The following is a 16,213-nucleotide window of genomic DNA, read 5'->3' as shown; positions in this document are numbered from 1 at the left end:
TGAGAAACTCTTGACGAAAGGTGATATATATTTATGAGGTGCCAGATGTTTTCCTTTAAAAGTAATTTTTTCTGACTAACCCACACTTTGGAGATTTGTATTGAAGTGGTCTCTCTGTGGTAATATATTATTTAAAATATGTTCTGTGAGACCTAGGCACAATGGGGTGAATAAAAGAATAAGTACCTGTCTAAATTTTATATATTTTTAAAAATTGGACCATTGGGGTGCATTTCTTAATGCAGGTGCAGTGAATTAGATAGAAAACAATAAAAAGAGTTACATATTTCATATATAACTGCAGGTGTTGAAAATGCACATATTATTTTTATTTTAATATTTTCTTTTTATTATGGAGGTAATCATGATATCATATGCTTATATATCATATTTCTTCCAAGGTGTTCAAACACATCACAGTCATGAATTATTTTACATTTCATAACTTTCCCAGAGGAAAGCAGAGACAAGTATTATTGCCCCATTTTACAGATGAAGTACCTTGTTACCAAATGACCACTTTCTAAATGTCTGCAGAATCTTTTCAAGCATTTCTCAGGGACTTTTTCCTCTGGCCTTCCATAGTGTACAAGAAACTGGGCTGTTTCTGTTGACTGCCCCCTGCCCCCCTCCCCCTCCCCCTGCTGCTGTAGTACCACTTCTCTGATAACTGTCTTGCCACTGTGACTGGGACACTCAAGAATGTGCTCACTTCTTCCCAAATATAAGGCAGAGTTCACATTGCAATTTTTTTTTCTGTTATTACATTAAAAAATGTTTATTTTATATTGAAGTTGAATTGATTAAAAATGTTGTCTTAGTTTCAGGTGTACAGCAAAATGATTCAGTTACATATTCATATATCCTTATTCAAATTCTTTTCCCATTCAGGTTATTATAGAATATTGAACAGTATTTCAAGTGCTATACAGTGTAGGTACTTGTTGATTATCTATTTTAAATGTAGTAGTGTGTACGTGTTAATCCCTAACCCCCAATCTGTCCTCCCCATCCTTCCCGCCTTGAAACCACAAGTTTGTTCTCTAAGTCTGTGAATCTCTTTCTGGTTTGTAAATAGGTTTGTTTGAGTCATTTTTTCAGATTCTGCATATAAACAATATCATATGATATTTATCTTTGTCTGACTTGACTTAATATGATAATCTCCAGGTCCATTGATGTTGCTCCAAATGGCATTACTTCATTTCTTTTAATGGCTGAGTAATATTCCTTTGTATATATGTACCGCATCTTTATCCATTCATCTGTCAGTGGAAATGTGGTTGCATCCATGTCTTGGCTATTTTAAACAGCACTACACTGAACATTCAGGTGAGTCTATGATTTTAAACCATGGTTTTCTCTATATATGCCCTGTAGTGGGATTGCTGGATCATAGAGTAGCTCTGTTTTTAGTTTTCAAAGGAATCTCCATACTGTTCTCCATAATGGTTTTATCAATTTATACTCCCATCAACAGTGTAGGAGGGTTCCCTTTTCTCCACACTCCCCCCAGCATTTATTGTTTGTAGACTCTTTTTGACCATGCCGCATGGCTTATAGGGGTTGGTCTCAGTTCTCCAACCAGGGATCAAACCCAAGCCACAGCTGTGAGTCTGAAATCCTAATTAGTAGGCTACTAGGGAACTCCCATGTAGACTCTTTGATGATGGCCATTCTGACTGCTGTGAGGTGATACCTTATTGTAATTTTTATTTGCATTGCTCTACTAATTAGTGATGTTGTGCATCTTTTCATGTGCCTTTTGGCTGTCTGTGTGTCTTTTTTGGAGAAATGTCTATTTAGGTCTTCTGCCCATTTTTTATTATTATTATTTTTTATACTGAGCTGCATGAGCTGTTTGTAAATTTGAGGGATTAATCCCTTGTATGTTGCATTGTTTGCAATATTTTCTCCCTTTCTTTGCATTGTCTTTTCATTTTGTTTATGGTTTCCTTTGCTGTGGATAAAAGCTCATAAGTTTTATTAGGCCCCATGTTTAATTTTATTTCCATTACTCTAGAAGACAGATCAAAAAAGATATTCCTGTGATTTATGTCAAAGACTGCTTCATTTTCACATTTTATAGCATCAAGTCTTATGTCAGGTCTTTAATCCATTTTGAGTTTATTTTTGTGTATGGTGTTAAAAATGTTCTAATTTTATTTTTTTACATTTAGCTATCCTATTTTCCCAGCACCATTTATTGAAGAGACACTCTTTCCTTCATTCCGTATTCTGACCTGTTTTGTCATAGATTAGTTGCCCATAGGTACATGGGTTTTTCTCTGGGCTTTGAGCATCTTTTCATGTGCCTCCTGGCCATCTGTATGTCTTCTGTGGAGAAATGTCTGTTTAGGTCTTCCACCCATTCTTCCTCTGTAATTTTTTGGAAGAGTTTCAGAAGAGTAAGTGATTCACAGAATTCACTTGTGAAGACATTTAGCCCCGGATTTTTGTTTGGGAGTTTTTAATCACAGTTTCAGTTTCAGTACTTGTGATTAGTCTGTTCATACTTTCTGTTTCTTCCTGGTACAGTACTGGAAGTTTGTACCTTTCTAAGAATTTGTGCATTTCTTCTAAGTTGCTCATTTTATTGCCATAAAGTTACTTGTAATAGTCTCTTATGATCCTTTGTATTTCTGCATTGTCCACTGTAACTTTTTCATTTCTAATGTTATTGATTTGAGCTCTCTCCCTCTTTTTCTTGATGAGTCTGGCTACAGGTTTATCAGTTTTTATCTTCTTAAAAGATGCCAGGTTATCCCTGGCAGGTATAGGATTTGATTTTATCAGGATTACGCCCATTTGTACTTCTATGGATTCTTCTTTGTCTTTGGATGTAGGATTTATTTATTTATTTATTTATTTGGTTGGCAGTTAATCCATAGTTAGTTGTGATTTTGGTATTTCTGTAAAAGGTGACCTCATCTTTCTACTCTGCCATTTTGTCTCCACCTAGCTGCTCTACCACACTGTGTCTTTCTTTAGTTCCAGGAGATATTCACCAGTGATTTAAGGTGGAGGAAAGATCCATTAGTCCTGGAGCTCTGAGGGTAGACAGAATGTCTCACAAACTCCTCCAACAAATGCCGTTCTGTGTGTGTCTGGGTAGAGGGGCTGGCTGCGTGTGTTCTGCCCCACATGCACTATATGCTGCATTTGGCCCCCTTCTCTCTCTCTGAAACTTGGCACTGACCTCACCAATGCTCCATGGCCAGCCTATGGGCTTCACACTGCAAACTGTAATGACATTTTTAGCAAGCTTTGACAAAGTAGGTCTATGTTAAAAAAAAAAAAAAAAGAAGAGTATTTTCAACAATTGTGCAGGTTGTTGAAAATACTCCTTATGGCCTTTCTCTCTTACTCCTTACTCCACTTCTGGAAGCTAAGGCAGTTTTTCCCTTCCTGCATCTCAGAGTCAGATCTACTTGAGGCCCTGGGAAGACCAGGAGAAACTTTCTTTCCCTAATCTAAAATCCACTGCCATAGGTGCCAGAATTAACTTCTTCCCATTTATCTTAAAGGAAATTTCACCCTCACCTATACAAGAGTATGTCCCATCATATGGCCATAATACCAAATTTATGCAGTAGTCCAATTCATTGTCTATTGTCTGGCTTATTTGCCTTAAATGACATCATCTATGTGACAGAAACTGCACAGCCATGTCTATTTTCATCATCAGGGAGTTAGTGTACATTAGTGTTGTCTTACCTAAGAATCCTGGTTTTTGTGACACACAATTTGTGCATGCAGGACAACAAACAACTCAGCAGAATCTGAAATTCTAAGGCCATCAGTATGTTGGGACCCCGATTGAGTCTCATGTATCCTTGTATCCATTCACTTAATGACTGATTCATTAAGCAAACATTTATTTCAGTGTTTGTCTGTGATGGTTGTTACTAGATTATGCCATAAAAATCAGGCAGGTCCCTGTCTTCACACATCACCTTGCAGAGAAAGTAAAATACAAGTAAATAACGAATTTTCTCTTTAAAAAAAACATTTCAGATCTTTGGGAAGATGGCAGAGGAATAGGACAGGGAGACCACTATCTCCCCCACAAATTCATCAAAAAATCATTTGAATGCTGAGCAACTTCCACAGAACAACTTCTGAATGTTGGCGGAGGACACCAGGCACCCAGAAGGGTAGCCCATTCTCTTCAAAAGGAGGTAGGACAAAATATAAAAGACACAAAGAGAGATAAAAGAGTTAGGGACAGAGACCCATCCGGGGGAGGGAGGCGTAAAGGAGGAAAAGTTTTCAAACACCAGGAAACCCTCTCACCAGCGGGTCTGTGAGAAGTTTTGGAATCTCAGAGGGCAATATAACTGGGAGAGAAAAAAAAAAAAAAGCCCACAGAGTATGTGCATAAACTGTGGAGACGTAGTCCAGAACTCACATCAGCCACCAGTGAGTGGGGGCTGAACAGGGAGGCGCAGGTTGCTTTCTTAGGGTAAGGACCAGGACTGAATGCCCTGAGGACAATCAGGGAGCTAACGTGAGATAGCAACCCAAACTGTGGAATAGCCAGAGAGAGAAGGAAAAAAAGAGAGAGAGATAACTTTCCCATGAAAAGCTCTAACCTAAAGGGCAGCCTGGAACACTCCCAGAACAAAGAATTGAGTGAATACCAAAGGAGAGTTAGCCGTCTGTGGACCAGCCCATCCCCCCACCGGAGGCAGAGAGGCAGGCCTGCCGACATCCAGACATCCAGGGAGGTGATTAAGACGCAAAGCCCACCTAGGACAGTGCACTCACCAAGCACCTGGTTGCCTGAGCTCCTCGGACCTGGGAAGGGCACAAACACACGCCCAACGGAGTCTGTGCCTTTGTGGAGTACCCCAGAAACTGAACCTGAACCTGAGCAGCTTAGACCTGGGAAGTGCATGAAACCTAGGGCCCACTTTGAACAGTTCCCCTGCAGAGCAACCTGGAGCCTGAGCAGTGTAGACCGGGAAAGCACATGTGCCATGAGCTGGGGCAAACCCAGTGTGGTTCATAGACTGCTAGCATTTCCCACACATGCCAGTGATATTTGTTTGCAGTGTTCCTCCCTCCCCACAGCACAATTGAGCAAATGAGCCTAAATAAGTGACCACCTTCGCCCCCTGTGTCATGGTGGAAATTAAACACTGAAGAGACATACAAACACAGGAAGCCAAACAAAACAGACAAACAAACAAGGAACCACTCTGGAAGTGACAGGTGACAGGTACAACAGGTTAAAACCCTATAGTTAGCATTGACTATGCATTGGAAGGGGCCTATAGACCTTGAGAAGAAGTATAAACTGGAACAAGGAACTATCTAAAACTAAACTGACCCCACACTGCCCTCAACAGCACCAGAGAAATTCCTAGATGTATTTTTACTATTATCATTTTTAATTTAAAAAAATTTTAAGTTCTTTATTACTCCTTTCATTTTCATTTTTATAACCTACTGTGGCTGCTGCTGCTAAGTCGCTTCAGTAGTGTCCAACTCTGTGCAACCCCATAGACAGCAGCCCACCAGGATCCTCCACCCCTGGGATTCTCCAGGCAAGAATACTGGAGTGGGTTGCCACTTCCTTCTCCAATGCATGCTGCTGCTGCTGCTAAGTTGCTTCAGTAGTGTCTGACTCTGTGCGACCCCATGGACGGCAGCCCACCAGGCTCCCCCGTCCCTGGGATTCTCCAGGCAAGAACACTGGAGTGGGTTGCCATTTCCTTCTCCAATGCATGAAAGTGAAAAGTGAAAGTGAAGTCGCTCAGTTGTGTCCGACTCTTCGCGACCCCATGGACTGCACCCACCAGGCTCTCCCGTCCATGGGATGTTCCAGGCAAGAGTACTGGAGTGGCTTGCCATTTCCCTCTCCAACTTATAACCTACTGCTGCTGCTAAGTTGTTTCAGTCGTGTCTGACTCTGTGCGACCCCATGGACGGCAGCCCACCAGGCTCCACCATCCCTGGGATTCTCCAGGCAAGAACACTGGAGTTGGTTGCCATTTCCTTCTCCAATGCATGAAAGTGAAAAGTGAAAGTGAAGTCGCTCAGTTGTGTCCGACTCTTCGCAACCCCATGGACTGCACCCACCAGGCTCTCCCGTCCATGGGATGTTCCAGGCAAGAGTACTGGAGTGGCTTGCCATTTCCCTCTCCAACTTATAACCTACTGCTGCTGCTAAGTTGTTTCAGTCGTGTCTGACTCTGTGTGACCCCATAGATGGCAGCCCACCAGGCCCCGCCGTCCCTGGGATTCTCCAGGCAAGAACACTGGAGTGGGTTGCCATTGCCTTCTCTGTATAACCTACTATTACCTTGCAAAAAAAAATACCCTATTTTAAAAGCAAATTTGATATATATTTTTTATAATTTTTGTGATTGATTTTGTTTTATATTTTTAATATTATATTTTTGAGTGTCTAACATCTCTAGATTTTTAGTCTTCGCTTTTTGATATTTGTTATCAATTTTTTACCTATAAGAATCTAATCTTCAGTATCCATTTTTACTTAGGACTGTGATTACCGGCTTGATTGCTCTCTCCCCTTTGACTCTCCCTTTTCTCCCCCGGTCACCTCTATTTCCTCCCTCCCCCTTCTCTTCTCTACTTAACTCTGTGAATCTCTCTGGGTATTCTGGGCTGTGCAGAACACTCAAGGAACTGATTACTGGCTAGACTGCTCTCTTCCCTTTGGATTCTCCCCCTTCTCCTCCCTGTCACCTCTATCTCCCTCCTCCCTCATCTCTTCTCCTTGTCACTCTTGGAACCTCTCTGGGTGTCCCTTACTGTGGAGAATTTTTTCACCATTAACCTAGATGTTTTATCATCTGTGCTGTATGGATGGAAGTCTCGAGGCTACTGTAAGAATAAGACTGAAAGCGAGAGGCAGGAGGCTTAGATCCAAAACTTGAGAACACCAGAAAACTCCTGACTCCAGAGAACATTAATTGACAAGAACTCATCCAAAAGCCTCCATACCTACACTGAAACCAAGCACCACCCAAGAGCCAACAAGTTCCAGACCAAGACATACCACACTAATTCTCCAGCAATGCAGGAACATAGCCCTGAGCATTAATATACAGGCTGCCCAAAGTCACACCAAACCCATAGACACCTCAAAACTCACTACTGGACACTCCAGAGAGAAGAGATCCAGCTTCACCCACCAGAACAATGACGCAAGCTTCCCTAACCAGGAAACCTTTACAAGCCCCTAGTCCAACCCCACCCACAGGAAGCAACATTCACAATAAAGAGAAACCACAAACTTCCAGCATACAGAAAGGCCACCCCAAACACACCAATCTAAACAAAATGAAAAGGCAGAGAAATATTCAGCAGTTAAAGGAACAGGATAAATGCATACGAAACCAAACAAAGGAGGAGATAGGGAGTCTACCTGAAAAAGAATTCAGAATATGATAGTAAAGATGATCTCAAATCTTGAAAACAAAATGGAGTTATAGATAAATAGCCTGGAGACAAGGATTGAGAAGATGCAAGAAATGTTTAACAAGGACCTAGATGAAATAAAAGAGTCCATCAATAATGAATAATGCAACAACTGAGATCCAAAGCACTCTGGAGGGAACCAACAGTAAAATAATTGAGGCAAAAGATAGGAAAAGTGAGGTGGAAGATAGAATGGTGGAAATAAATGAAGCAGAGAGGTAAAAAGAAAAAAGAATTAAACAACCTCAGAGACCTCTAGGACAATGTCAAATGCCCCAACATTCGAATCATAGGAGTCCCAGAAGAAGAAGACAAACAGAAAGGCCATGAGAAAATACTTGAGGACATAATAGTTGAAAATTTTCCTAAAATGGGGAAGGAAATAGCCACCCAAGTTCAAGAAACTCAGAGAGTCCCAAACAGGATAAACACAAGGTGAAACACCCCAAGACACATATTAATCAAATTAACAAAGATCAAACACAAAGAGCAAATATTAAAAGCATCAAGGGAAAAGCAACAAATAACACACAAGGGGATTCCCATAAGGATAACGGCTGATCTTGCAATAGAAACTCTTCAGGACAGAAAGGAATGGCAGGGCATACTTAAAGTGATGAAAGAGAAAAATCTATAACCCAGATTACTATACCCAGCAAGGATCTCATTCAAATATGAAGGAGAAATCAAAAGTTTTACAGAGAAGCAAAACTTGAGAGAATTCAGCACCACCAAGCCAGCTCTTCAATGAATGCTAAAGGATCTTCTTTAGACAGGAAACACAGAAAAGGTTTATAAACTCAAACCCAAAACAACAAAGTAAATGGCAAAGGGATCATACTTATCAATAATTACCTTAAATGTAAATGGTTCGAATGCCCCAATCAAAAGACAAAGACTGGCTGAATGGATACAAAAACAAGACCCTTATATATGCTGCCTGCAAGAGACCCGGCTCAAACCAAGGGACACATACAGACTGAAAGTGAAGGGCTGAAAAAAGATATTTCATGCAAATGGAGACCAAAAGAAAGCAGGAGTAGCAATACTCATATCAGATAAAATAGACTTTGAAATAAAGGCTGTGAAAAGAGATAAAGAAAGACACTACATAATGATCAAAGGATCAATCCAAGAAGATATAACAATTATAAATATATATGCACCCAACATAGAAGCACCGCAATATGTAAGGCAAATGCTAACAAGTATGAAAGGGGAAATTAACAGTAACACAATAATAGTGGGAGACTTTAATATCCCACTCACAACTATGGATAGATCAACGAAACAGAAAATTAGCAAGGAAACACAAACTTTAAATGATGCAATGGACCAGTTAGACTTAATTGATATCCATAGGACATTTCACCCCAAAACAATGAATTTAACCTTTTTCTCAAGTGCACATGGAACATTCTCCAGGATATACCACATCCTGGGCCATAAATCTAGCCTTGGTAAATTCAAAAAAGTTTGAAAACATTTCAAGCATCTTTTCTGGTCACAGTGCAGTAAGATTAGATGTCAACTTCAGGAAAAAAAAAACAAAACAAAACTATTAAAAATACAAGCATGTGGAGGCTAAAGAGCACACTTCTGAATAACCAACAAATCACAAAAGAAATAAAAAAAGAAATCAAAATATATATGGAAATGAATGAAAATGAAAACATGACAACCCAAAACCTATGGGATTCAGTAAAAGCAATGCTAAGGGGAAGGTTCATAGCAATGCATGCTTTACCTTAAGAAACAAGAGAAAAATCAAATAAATAGCCTAACTTTACACCTAAAGCAACTAGAAAAAGAAGAAATGATGAACCCCAGGGTTGGTAGAAGGAAAAAAATCATACAAATTTGGGCAGAAATAAGTGGAAAAGAAACAAAGGAGACTGTAGCAAAAGTCAACAAAGCTAAAAGCTGGTTCTTTGAGAAGATAAATAAGTTAGACAAACCATTAGCCAAACTCATCAAGAAAAAGGGGAGAAAAATCAAATCAACAAAATTAGAAATGAAAATGGAGAGATCACAACAGACAACACAAAAATACAAAGGATCATAAGAGGCTACTATCAGAAACTATGCCAATTAAATGGACAACTTGGAAGAAATGGACAAATTCTTAGAAAAGTATAACCTTCCAAAACTGAACAGGAAGAAATAGAAAATCTTAACAGACCCATCACAAGCACAGAAATGGAAACTGTAATCAAAAATCTTCCAACAAACAAAAGGACCAGATGGCTTCATAAGTGAATTCTACCAAAAATTTAGAGAAAGGCTAACACTTATCCTACTCAATCTCTTCCAGAAAATTACAGAGGAAGGTAAACTGCCAAACTCATTCTATGAGAATCAGTTCAGTTCAGTTCAGTCCCTCAGTCATGTCTGACTCTTTGTGACCCCATGAATTGCAGCACGCCAGGCCTCCCTGTCCATCACCAACTCCCGGAGTTCACTCAAACTCACGTCCATCAAGTCAGTGATGCCATCCAGTCATCTCATCCTCTGTCATCCCTTTCTCCTTCTGTCCCCAATCCCTCCCAGCAGGAGTCTTTTCCAGTGAGTCAACTCTTTGCATGAGGTGGCCAAAGTACTGGAGTTTCAGCTTTAGCATCAGTCCTTCCAAAGAACGCCCAGGACTGATCTCCTTTAGAATGGGCTGGTTGGATCTCCTTGCAGTCCAAGGGACTCTCAGAGTCTTCTCCAACACCACAGTTCAAAAGCATCAATTATTCGGTACTCAGCTTTCTTCACAGTCCAACTCTCACATCCATACATGACTACTGGAAAAACCATAGCCTTGACTAGATGGACCTTTGTTGGCCATCTAACATGTAATGTCTCTGCTTTTGAATATGCTATCTAGGTTGGTCATAACTTTCCTTCCAAGGAGTAAGTGTCTTTTAATTTCATGGCTGCAATCACCACCTGCAGTGATTTTTGCCCCCCCCCCAAAAAAAAATAAAGTCAGCCACTGTTTCCACTGTTTCCCCATCTATTTCCCATGAAGTGATGGGACCAGATCACTACTATCACCCTAATACCAAAACCAAACAGATATGCCACAAAAAAAAGAAAACTACAGGCCAATATCTCTGATGAACATAGATGTAAAAATCCTTAACAAAATTCTAGCAAACAGAACCCAACAACATATTAAAAGGATTGTACATCATGATCTAATGGGCTTTATCCCAGGGATGCAAGGATTCTTCAATATTCACAAATCAATCTGTGTGATACACCGCATTAACAAACTGAAAGATAAAAACCATATGATTATCTCAATAGATGCATAGAGAGCCTTTGACAAAATTCAACATCCATTTATGATAAAAACCCTCCAGAAAGCAGGAATAGAAGGAACATACCTCAACATAATAAAAGCCATATATGATAAACCCACAGCAAACATTATCCTCAATTGTGAAAAATTGAAAGCATTTCCCCCAAAGTCAGGAACAAGACAAGGGTGCCCACTTTCACCACTACTATTCAACATAGTTTTGGAAGTTTTAGCCACAGCAATCAGAGAAGAAAAATAAAAGGAATCCAGATTGGAAAAGAAGTAAAACTCTCACTGTTCGCAGATGACATGATCCTCTACATAGAAAACCCTAAAGACTCCACCAGAAAATTACTAGAGCTAACCAATGAATACAGTAAAGTTTCAGGATATAAAATTAACACACAGAAATCCCTTGCATTCCTATACACTAACAATGAGAAAACAGAAAGAGAAATTAAGGAAACAATTCCATTCACCAATAAAAAGAATAAAATACTTAGGAATAAGTCTACCTAAAGACACAAAGACCTATATATAGAAAACTATAAAACACTGATGGAAGAAATCAATGATGACACAAATAGACACAGAAATATACCATGTTCATGGATCAGAAGAAGCAATGTAGTGAAAATGAGTATACTACCCAAAGCAATCTATAGATTCAATGCAATCCCTATCAAGCTACCCAATGGTATTTTTCAGAGAACTAGAACAAATAATTTCACAATTTGTATGGAAATACAAACAACCTCCAATAGCCAAAGCAATCTTGAGAAAGAAGAATGGAACTGGAGGAATCAACCTACCTGACATCAGACTATACTACAAAGCTACAGTCATTAAGACAGTATGGTATTGGCACAAAGACAGAAATATAGATCAATGGAACAAAGTAGAGAGCCCAGAGATAAGTCCACGCACCTATGGACACCTTATCTTTTACAAAAGAGACGAGAATATACAATGGAGAAAAGACAATCTCTTTAACAAGTGGTGCTGGGAAAGCTGGTCAACCACTTGTAGAAGAATGAAACTAGAACACTTTCTAACACCATACACAAAAATAAACTCAAAATGGATTAAAGATCTAAATGTAAGACCAGAAACTTTAAAACTCCTAGAGGAAACATAGGCAAAATACTCTCTGACATAAATCACAGCAGGATCCCCTATGACCCACCTCCCAGAGTAATGGAAATAAAAGCAAAAATAAACAAATGGGACCTAATTAGACTTAAAAGCTTTTGCACAATGAAGGAAACAATAAGCAAGGTAAAAAGACAGCCTTCAGAATGGGAGAAAATAATGGCAAACGAAGTAACTGAAAAAGAATTAATCTCAAAAATATACAAGCAGTTCATGCAGCTCAATTCCAGACAAATAAATGACCCAATCAAAAAATGGGCCAAAGAACTAAACAGACATTTCTCCAAAGAAGACATACAGATGGCTAACAAACACATGAAAAGATGCTCAACATCATTCATTATCAGAGAAATGCAAATAAAAACCACAGTGAGGTACCATCTCACACTGGTCAGAATGGCTGCTATCAAAAGTCTACAAATAATAAATGCTGGAGAGGGTACAGAGAAAAGAGAACCCTCTTATACTATTGGTGGGAATCCAAACTAGTACAGCCACTATAGAGAACAGTATGGAGATTCCTTAAAAAACTGGAAATAGAACTGCCATATGACCCAGCAATCCCACTGTTGGGCATACACACTGAGGAAACAAGAATTAAAAGAGACATATGTACCCCATTGCAGCACTATTTACAATAGCTAGGACATGGAAGCAACCTAGATGTCCATTGATGGACGAATGGATAAGAAAGGTGTGGTACATATACACAATGGAATATTACTCAGCTATTAAAAGGAATGCATTTGAATCAATTCTAATGAGGTAGATGAAACTGGAGCGTATTATACAGAGTGAAGTAAATCAGGAAGAAAAAACACCAATATAGTAATATATGGAATTTAGAAAGATGGTAACAATGACCCCATATGCAAGACAGCAAAAGAGTCACAGGTGTAAGGAACAGACTTTTGGACTCTGTGGGAGAGAGTGAGGTTGGGATGATTTGAGAGAATAGCATTGAAACATGTGTATTACCATATGTGAAATAGATCACCAGTCCAGGTTTGATGCATGAGACAGGGCTCTCAGGGCCAGTGTACTGGGATGACCCTGAGGAATGGGATGGGGAGGGAGGAAGGAGGAGGGTTCAGGATGGGGGACACATGTACACCCATGGCTGATTCATGTCAATGTATGGCAAAACCCACTACAATATTGTAAAGTAATTAGTCTCAAATTAAAATAAATAAATTAATTTTTAAAAATAAATAAAAAATCATTTCAGTTTTTGTCTAAAGATTATCTCTTTTCTACTAGATACCATCCAGAGGGACTGTTAACCAGAAGCTCCATTAAGGACTGGACATCACCAGTTCCCTTGATCGCTGTCTCCCTTCCTCTTTGTCTCACTGTTGAAGTTGAAAGTTGTGCTTTCAGACATCTCTCTTCCCATGTGATGATTCATAGCATCATTCATAATACCACTTCTTCCAACTTACCCAGAGAGATAGCAATAAGACTGGGCAGCTGTTGCATCTGTCAATTTTCTCAAACAAGGTCAATATTTTTCTGAAGTTCAGTGTCATCAATAAACCTAAAATGAACAGTAACCAAAGATTCTGTGGAAATGTAGACTGAATTGTTTTTATGGAAATTCTTAGGAACATAATTAATAGAAAAGGGGCATTTAAATGGCACTGTCTTTCTTCTTACACAAATAAAACATTTAATTTCTGCACATTGATCATAAAGATATTTATTTTAAAATTTGTAATGTTAGGTAATTCCATAGGTTATTACAAAAACTATGAATTAGAAGAGACTTCCCTGGTGGCTCAGATGGTAAAGCATCTGCCTACAATGCAGGAGACCCAGGTTCGATCCCTGGGTTGGGAAGATCCCCTGGAGAAGGAAATGGCAACCCACTCCAGTACTCTTGCCTGGAAAATCCCATGGACACAGTCCACAGTGTTGCAAAGAGTCAGATACGACTGAGCGACTTCACTTAAGAGGGAAAAAAAAAAAGATTTCTGAGTATGAGCAATACCTACCATTTAAATAGCAAGTATGATTTATTTTAAAATTTTCTTATGTAAATCATTTCTCATTTTTGCATATCAAAGAGAATAGTTTTGCTTTCTATCTTTATATAGATTCATAGATTCACAGAATCGAAAGAGTTGGAAGATGCCTCAGAAGTCCTTTCATTTTAATTTCTGTTGAACACAGATATCTCTTTATCCCCATAATGGACAATTTTTTCCCCTTCTTTGGAACACACAAAAAATTGGAAAAATCACTGTTTGTCATTTCACAGTTCTCACAGTTCATTTTACTGTTGGACTACCTTGATGGCTGTCAGAAATTCCCCATTATACCTGAAATTCTGCCCTTTTAGTCTTCTAAACATTGGCATAATTGGTGCTCTCTCTCTACATATATGAAAAGAAAAATAATGTGCCTTCCATCGCCACCCCCCCTTTTTATTTCCAGGCTAAAAACCTTACTTTATAGTAAGAGAAGAATCCTTTATGTCAGGCAGGGAAGCAACACAACAAATATACAGAACAAGCACTTTGTGAATTCAACTCACAGTACTGGTTAGAGCATGGAATTCATGAGCAGTAAGAGAAAAGAGAAAAATTGGAAATGAGACCGGAGTCTGATTGTGGGTGGCTATGGGCAAGAGGATCTTTGCTGTGTTTATTAGGCAGGTTCCTGATATGATCAGAGAGCTGCTTCTGGAAGATTGATCAGAACATGACTAGAGCATGAGTCCCAGATGAATATGAACTTTTGGTCATTTTTCCTCCATAGCTTTTCAACATTCCAATCCTTGTGTAACTCCTTTTGTTGAGTGTGGGCTGAACATAGTAACTAAATTCTAACCAACAGAAAGTACTGTAAGTGCTAGGCTATCACTTTATAACTAGCTTACATAAAATTATTACTTTCATCTTAACAGCAGACTCTCTCTCTATTGCCTGCTCAGTTTGCATGGATTCATGAAGCAAGTTGACTCCTTGGAAAGATCCACGAGCAAGGAACTGAGAATTCCCTCTGGCCAACTACCAGTGAGAAACTGAGGCCCTCAGTCCAAGAGCTTGCAAAGAAGAGAATCCTGCCACCAACCACATGAACTTGGAAGTGGATATTTCCCCAGTTAAACCTTGAGATGACTACATCCCAGCTGACCGAGGAATTACAACGGGTAAGAGACTTTTAAACAGAGGACCCAGCAAACTCATCCTGGATTCTTGACTTAAGTAACTTAGCTAAAAATGTGTCTTGTTTTAAGCTGCTGATTTTTATGGTAAATTGATTACTTCTGAGCATATGAACTATAGGAGCTTAACTTGATGCAGAGGTTGTGAGGTTGCAAACATTGGACAAGGGTATAGTAATGCCCAGAAATGATGGGAGATTATAAATGTTTAGATTATGGATTTTGATGGTTCGGTATATGTACATTCATAGAGTTCATTCGTATTCAGCAATAAAACAGAACTGTATCTTCTGGACTGAGGTATTACTGACAGCAAAAGGGAGTACTTTTGTATCCCTAGAGAGCACATTTGATAAATTTTTATGAGCAACTTTGTAGACGCAAAGTATGTACCACGCTAAAATGTTCATTTTTTTTTTAAACTGGTAGACGACCAGTCAATGAAACCTCTAAATAGGACCTCAAAAATTAAGAAAGAAGTTAGCCCTCATATTTTAATGTGTTCTTGCTACCATTTTTCAACTGTAAAACTCATTCCAAATACTTGAACTTACAGAGCAGATCTTTGGCATGATAGCTGAAAGCATAACAAGTAAACCACCACCACCAGAAACAAAACGAAGTGCTGCCAAACCAAGTCAAATTGCTTTACTCTGCCAAGTCCAAACACTGATATAGTCTTTCTTGTGAAAATACCTCATTAATGAATGTTTCTAGGATTCTGCATTTTGTTACAGAAATTTCACAAGGGAATATTAATTTCCCTTATTGGGAGAACTTGAAATGCTGAGGAAAAACATACAAAGAACAATCCCTTTGAAGCACGGGAGTTCTAACAAGGCAAGAAGAATTATGGGACCAACAACCAGGGGGAGATAGAAACTCCAAGAGGTAAACTCAGTATTTGGGGCTACTTTTTTCCTAGGTTTAGAGGCATCTGTAGATTCTATTCTATCTGTAGATTCCTATGCTGGAGTTGGAAATGACAACCTACTCCAGTGTTCTTGCCTGGGAAATTCCAGGGGCCTGGTGGGCTACAGTCTGTGGGGTCACAGAGTCAGACATTACTGAGTGACTGAGCACAGACACATATACAATAGATTCTATTAGAGACAAGCTGAGCAGAACTTTTGATAAATTAACAGTTC

At 39.2% G+C, this 16,213-nt stretch overlaps 1 non-coding gene across 1 annotated transcript; it reads left to right on the top strand.

The window, feature by feature from the left end:
- The first annotated feature begins 13,663 nt into the window (after positions 1 to 13,663).
- On the top strand, positions 13,664 to 13,735 carry TRNAC-ACA (transfer RNA cysteine (anticodon ACA)). Its single transcript has one exon. It is a non-coding gene; the product is annotated as a tRNA-Cys (tRNA).
- Positions 13,736 to 16,213: the final 2,478 nt, after the last annotated feature.

The sequence above is a fragment of the Bos taurus genome, chromosome 9, assembly GCF_002263795.3.
Source record: "Bos taurus isolate L1 Dominette 01449 registration number 42190680 breed Hereford chromosome 9, ARS-UCD2.0, whole genome shotgun sequence".
In the NCBI taxonomy this organism is placed as follows: Eukaryota; Metazoa; Chordata; class Mammalia; order Artiodactyla; family Bovidae; genus Bos; species Bos taurus.
The sequence above is the reverse complement of the archived record's forward strand: the minus strand, read 5'-3'. Positions and strand labels throughout refer to the sequence as shown.